We start from the raw sequence: 7,500 nt of genomic DNA on the forward strand, positions 1-7,500 counted from the left end.
GGAAGAAGAAGAGAGAGAGAAAAAAAGAAGAGCTGGGAGGGAGGGAAATGATGCATGTAGTGGAGAGGACGAGAGGTATTATAGCGGTAGTGTGAGAGGAAAAAAAAAAGTGTTCGAAACCTTTGAAAGAATAAGGAAAAACCTCAAGTTATCATTCTCTTAAAAAAGGGAAAGATAAAATGGTAACATAAAAACACTGCAACGGCAAGTGACAATATACTGTATTCATAAGACAAGGTTAACTGTATTCGTAAGACACTTCAATATCCTGCATGCATAAAATACTTTATACAGCATACGCAAGGCACTGTATACTGAATACCCAACTTAACGGTCAGTACACTATGCGCAAGACACTAATAAACATTTACACGAGACGCACAATCCACAAAATACACAAGTGACGTTCAATACACATTTAAACAAGAGGCAATGTGCAATATATATGGGAGACACTATACGTTACGTAAGCGAGAAACACTCAGTACACAGAACTGTAGTCTATACACAAGTGGTACTCGACACACGGTATCAAAACGCTCAAGTGTACATAAATGTAACTTAATATACTAGTATACGTACGTCATTAAATACTCAATAGCTTAGTGTATCAACAAGGAACACTCAATATACTATATAAAATTGACACCCTACACACTACACACAAGTGACGCACTACGTACATTTAGTCAGTCAATACTTCGCAGTGTATACACAAGGGACACAATACACAAAGACACTCGGAAACACACACAGAAAAGGCGGCTAAAGTCTCGAAGAGGCGATATTAATGTTTTTTCGGGAATGGCTTTCCATTTAGGGATAAACGCCGAGAGGGAGAAGTTTACAATCACCAAGTCCGCCATTACGGACATTCAGGGTCAAATTTAAAGAGCGCCAAAAACCGTTAAACGATAGAAGATCGTGAGTTACGGAGACTTAAGGAAAAAGAACTTTAGGTCTAGGATAAAATCGGAGTTTACGTTTTGCGTATTTAAAAAAAATCGTATTTATATTAATCTGAGTATTCTCCATGTTCAGCCAACTCGCAGGACTTAATTTTAAGGCCAGGTCCAACGACATTCATTAACATATCTTTTCACAACTTAAACAATAAACGTGCTGGCTAAAAAAAAAAAAAAAAAACTACTCTTTAAAATCTTGATGTTCACCGGTACCAGAAGTCTTTCAGTGAAGCAAAAGTTAAAGTCAATACGCGAAATTACTAAGCCTTCCTTATTCAGCTAACAAATTCGAACCACTATATATATAAAAAAAAAAACACCGCTGCTGTCCCCATTAAAATTCAACCGCTCATTATAAACAGCAATAGCAGCAGTCATCCAGTACCCAAGAGCGCCACGGTGCGAGTGGACACTGGACGGTGCTGCCATCTGTTGGCGAATCTTCGAACTGCTACTCGGGAGAGGTTTAGTATCACAAGAGCCACCGAAGATTATTTCAACTTTGTTGCGTTTATTTTTTTTTCATTGGTTTATTTTATCGATAATGGGCATAACAGCAAATTATACGAAGGCTTCCTTATACTGTTGCTCATTTATATAGTATTACAAGTATAAATAATAATGAACTATAGCAATGCTAATAAAAGTAGTTTGAACCTGAATTTACATTGGCGTGTGTGGTAAAGAATAACAAAGAGCAGTTACGGTTATTACTCCTCAATAGCCTGTTCTTATTCCTTTACTTGTTCTCTTTTATTACGAATTTTATTACAGTATTCATATTTATTAGTTATTTACCACATTTGCAAGTTAGTTTTTTGATGGTTTGTTTACCCGCTGACATAAAAAGCTGACTTACAGATTTCGAGAATGCTACTAAAATATCGTATTAAAATTCATTACTTTGTTTTTCGCGAATCAATCATTTGCGACTGAATTTCATTCGCGAAAAACAAAGGAATGGATTTTAATACGATATTTTGGTAGCATATATTTGTGCAACCCTTGACTGATATTATATTTCCAATATAATCTGTTTGCACTTAAGCATGGATACCTTATTTAGCTGTGCATTTTTAAGTGGGAATTCTGAGTCGGAAATTACAGTTCGATGTCAGGGTGGTTTCTTAACCCGTCACTTGCTGGCTGCCCAAGGAGCCTAGTAAGAGCCCGTGCTGAAATAAGGCCAACCGAATCTAAAACATACTGCTACTAATTGGTTTATTCTGTTAGATGATACAGATAGGCCTACCTACTCTTTATGTGATCATCATTCTTATGTGATCATCATGTTTATGTTAAAGCGCTTCGCTCATAATGATAGGCCTCTTAATCCCTTTAACAACTAATCACACCTTTGGAACACCGTTGGGCAAATGCCCGTGTTGGCACTGGGCCACCAATTGAGTCTAAAACCAACCAACCATGTTAATTTATTTTTGTTAGTCAGTGTAGGCTAGCTGCTTACACAACAAGAATTAACGGATTAAACAAAATCTATAAACGGTAAGAAATATAAGGACTTTACTCAATAATCACACAAACCACTCAAGTCTAACATAATTGAACTTTAGCCATGGAGCCGAAGTTCCGTCAATAACATCCATATAGGCCTAACCCCATCACAAAATCCACGTAACGTTAGTCACAGCATCAATGTACCGTAGGTCACAAAACTACGTAATGCCAATCACGGCATACATGCACCGTCAGTGACGAAAGTCCTACAAGGCCAGTCGTAAAATAAACTTAATTTCTGTCACTAAATCCATATCAAGTTAATCAAGGAATCCACGCAACGTTAGCCACAAAATCAGTTTTTCCCAGTAACTTCTCGGCGAAAAAGTTGGTGTCTTAGTAATGTCCTCGACCCTAGTTGTGTCCTATAGATAGGACTGTGCACTGGCATGGCTAAGATGGTCAGTGAATAAAAATCGGCAACATACTTCAAAATAAAATGATAAACAAGACGTTCTAGAATCACTGAGACACCTGAAATCGTTAAACTAAGTGCTTAAGCATAATAAACTCGATGATTAGGTTTACTTGCCATACCTTTATCTCCAACATTAACAATGCGGTATTTTATGTATTTTCTAAAGGAACCTGTTACACTATTTTTTGTATCATATTATGCATCGACATGTATTTCTACTGACTTTCACGAGAATGAGCAATTTAAAAGTTGATGAGAGTAAATTCTCCCTTCACCCATACAAAGGCCTAGACCTATCACGCTTTCTTTATTTCATGACGTAATTTCTACGTATTTCTATGGGCAAACAATGATAGGGATGTTATAACTGAGGTTGGCATGATATAGACGATTAAGGATAAACGCTATATCTTCATTATGAAAAAATTACAATGATTAAAGCAAACATTACACAGCTACGCTCGTCAAACTCCGGCCCCCATTCAAGCACTTCAAATTAAGATAACCATCCCTCATCTACCGTCATTTATGATCATTATTCTTATTCTGAGTTATATTATTATGATGATTACTATTTGCAATTATGACCAGTAACGTTACGAAAAATAAATGGCTGAAAAACTGTCAATTATTAAGCTTATACTTTGCGTATGCCTTTTCCTAGTTAGGCCTACGAATGGCTACATCCACTTAGTCCACATTTCAACCTCTACATAAAACTTTCCTTACCTTCAAGTACTCTTCCTTCAGGACTCAGTAGCAGGCAAAACACGTACCTGTAGAAGGAATTAACCGTCTCTATAATGACGTAGGATAGCCTCTGCTTATTGTCTATTTACGAGTATAATAATGAAGGGGGTGCAAGACCATCCAGTTGTCAAAAAAACGGAGGGTTTCCTCAAGGCGTTATGCTGGTTCTGACGCTTTTTCTGTTTTTCTCTTTCCTTTTGATTTCGCTTTCGCACTTACTTGAACGGCACTTCCAAAATGACACCCAATAATTCGTAAAAGGAGATACGACACACGACTACTTTCCACTATCACTTGATGGAGGGGACTGGGTGGGATACTGGTCTGCCTGACTCCTGAGCAGAGTCCAAACTTGGTCTTGGTCAGCCATTTGTGGTGGATGCGACTACCTCTATAGCTGGTCGTTTATTAAGAAAGATACTCAAATGATGTATTAAGATAGTTTGAACCATTAAATGAAAATCGAATCTCGGTGTCTCCATTCTTTGCGCCAATGACCAGCTCAGATAATCAAATAGGCCTACCTTGCGTCTCAAGTTAATATTTACTAAGCTTTGAAAATGAATGCATTGCCAACGCTGCCTATCTTGAATTTTACCTGAAAATAGAAAGGTATTTAAAAAGACATTAATATTTTACTGAAACATTACATCATACCCCGTTAACTGGTTAATGAAATATCCTAAGCCCAGAAATTTATGTTTATAAAAAACATATATTTAATGAATATTTGCATCATAAAGCAACGCACAAACAAGGGTCTAGATGTCAGATATATGCTACAATGGCCACTAAACATCTAGATTGTCTGATATAAAATTGAGAAGGGGGAAATAGTGGTCAATGCATAGATTCTGGAAACATGACAGGCAGACTCTTTGCACTACTACATCCACGCTAACCATGAGCATTCACGCTCTATGGAGCCGGTTGAATTTCTCCAAGAAAAGTCTTCTGCGAAATATATATATATATATATATATATATATATATATATATATATATATATATATATATATAGACATATACATACATATATGTACAAACACACATATATATAGGCCTATATATCTTCTTCCACCACACGTTGTTGCCACTTTGGAGGGATTGGCACCCGAGGAGCACAGCCTCCGGGTTTCTCAGCCATTTTCAAGAGGTGAGGTCGCTAGCCCTACGCCCAAAAATGTAGGAAGTTAGGAATTAAATGTACCGTGAGCTAATAGTTCATAATTACATGGGTTGTGAGTTCAGCTCCTTGTCAGTTCTTAAACACTTGGTTGCGTTAGTGAGGGATTTCTTTTTAAAACTTATTAATTTTGATGATTTATGTGAAAATGTCATTTCTTGGCGTCTTTTGACATTGTGATTCTATTCCATTATAAAGAAGTATTTTTTTTTCAGGTGTACAGTACATTTCAGTAAATAGTAATTGTATGATTTTATTTCTATATATGCGCTAAGATGTCTATCAATTTACCTATGTACACAAATACGCGCACCTAGATGTATATATACTGTACACATATATATATATGTGTGTGTGTATGTATATACGTATATAAACATATATATATATATATATATATATATATATATATATATATATATATATATATATATATATATATATATATATATATATATATATATATATATATATATATATATATATATATAGAGAGAGAGAGAGAGAGAGAGAGAATATAATGAGTATCGCAAAGCAAGAAATCGTGATGAAAATTACCGCAACAAACTAAAAGAAAAATATTAAGTTGCTTCCTACGATTTTCACGTTTGATATTTATATTTAAATTCTCTTTAGTTTATTTATCTGCATACATTTCTGGAGAAGTGCATGAGTTAACATATTGGCCCAATCGAGTATCTGGATTGCGCAGAAGACGAGCAGTTTTAGAACTGCGCAGCTGCGGTCGAGTTATTTTAACACTGCGCAGGACAATCGGGAAACATTGCCTGGAAATATAAATAAATTGCATTAGTCTCATTCGTTTAGATAAATTAGTAATAAAAGAAGAGCAAAATGGAATAAAAGGTAACAGTTTTTCTGTTGTGATATCACTGAAAGTCATTCAGTATTATTCATTATTTTAATTATCAAAAGTTATTAAGTATATCTTAGTTTTACCAGACCACTGAGCTGGTTAACAGCTCTCCTGGGGAGGTTAAAAGCCCAGATAACGATAAACGTGTTAAAAAGATAATGAATGACAAGAAAAGATAATGAAAAAAATAATGAATTCCAAGAAAAGATAATGAAAAGATAATGAATTGCAAGAGGTTCTCGTTGATGAACGCTAAACGTCCTGGAGATGAAAATAGATAAACAATGGATTTGTTAGAAAAATTATCAAGATGATTTAATCACTTTTAAGTAAAAAATGGATTTATTTAATAAATGAACAAGTATGATTTAATCACTTTTAAGTTAACAATGGATTTGTTAAAAAAATGATAAAGGATGATTTAATAACTTTTAAGTAAAAAATGGATTTGTTAGAAAAATCACCAAGTACGATTTAAACACTTTGAAGTAAATAATGGATTTGTTGAAAAAATAATCAAGTATGATTTAATCACTGTTAAGTAAAAACAGATTTGTTAAAAAAAATGATCGAGTATGATTAAACACTTTTAAGTAAAAAATGGATTTGTTAAAAAAATTACCAAGTATGATTTAATAACTTTGAAGTACAAAAATGGATTTGTTAAAAAAATTATCAAGTATGATTTAATCACTTTTAAGTAAAAATGGATTTGTTAAAAAAATGACCAAGTATGATTTAATCACTTTTAAGTAAAAAAACTAACATTAAGCATATTACTGTATCAGATTAAAAAGTAAAACAGGAAAATTAAAATAACATGAATAAAAATAAGTAAATAAGGCGAATAAATGAAGAACAATTATATTTTGTTCATCTTACGCAGGCTACAGTACATTCTCTCACCAGCGCGAGTCCTAATATCTTAGAAACTACCTAGAAATAAAAAAATAAAAAAAAGGATAGCAATAAAACAAAACAAAAACTGAATCAAAACGACACCAGAGAGAAAAAGAGAGGTGTCATGGCACTCTGCAAAAACGCCTCGTTGCCAAATCTAAACCTCACGCCAGAACGGACCCCGAATAATAAAGTCTGCAAGAGTGTCGAGACAGTTACGCAGAAAAGGACGCTAATTAACAAACGAAGGAGCTCGGGGAATGGAGGAGGAGGAGGAGGAGGGGAGGAGAAAGGAGAGGAGGAGGGGGAGGAGAGGAGGAGGAGGAGGAGGGGGAGGAGGAGAGGAGGGGGAGGAGGAGGTGGAGGAGAAAGCAGAGGGGAGGAGAAAGGGGAGGGGGAGAAGGAGGAGGGGGAGGAGAAAGATGAGAGGGGGAGGGGAGGAGAAAGAGGAGGAGGAGGACGAGGAGTAAGGGGAGGAGAAAGAGGACGAGGAGTAGGGGGAGGAGAAAGAGGAGGAGGAGGGGAGGAGAAAGAGGAGGAGGAGAGGAGGAGGACAGGAGAGGAGGGGGGAGGAAAAGAGGATGGGTGGGGGAGGAGAAAGAGGAGGAGGAGGAGAGAGAAGGGGAGGTGGGGGTTGCTGAAGGATGCCACTAAGGACAGCGGCTAGGTATGAAGTAGGGGATGAAGGAATGGTGCTGGGGTTGGGGGTGTTGGGGTCGTATAAAAGGGGGAGGGAAGGGAGGGGGGGGAAAGAGACTTGGTATCTCAGTTGCCGTTTATTGCTGTCTCCCCGTTGAGTTGGGGCTCAGACCCCGATCCCGCAGGATCCGCGGGAAGAATCAAGGTGACTTCCCAGGAATCAACGGGGAATCCTTCGGCCATGTGG

The 7,500-nt window shown here is 36.6% G+C and overlaps 1 long non-coding RNA gene across 1 annotated transcript in view; it reads right to left on the minus strand.

Moving 5' to 3' along the window:
- Positions 1–5,333: 5,333 nt before the first annotated feature.
- The window catches only part of LOC136847025 (uncharacterized), a 123,443-nt gene continuing 121,276 nt past the window's right edge, over positions 5,334–7,500 (minus strand). Inside the window, exon 5 of the long non-coding RNA XR_010855585.1 lies at positions 5,334–5,625. This is a non-coding gene — a long non-coding RNA (uncharacterized lncRNA). The remainder of the gene's footprint in view (positions 5,626–7,500) is intronic.

Source organism: Macrobrachium rosenbergii, chromosome 16, assembly GCF_040412425.1.
Source record: "Macrobrachium rosenbergii isolate ZJJX-2024 chromosome 16, ASM4041242v1, whole genome shotgun sequence".
Taxonomy (NCBI): Eukaryota; Metazoa; Arthropoda; class Malacostraca; order Decapoda; family Palaemonidae; genus Macrobrachium; species Macrobrachium rosenbergii.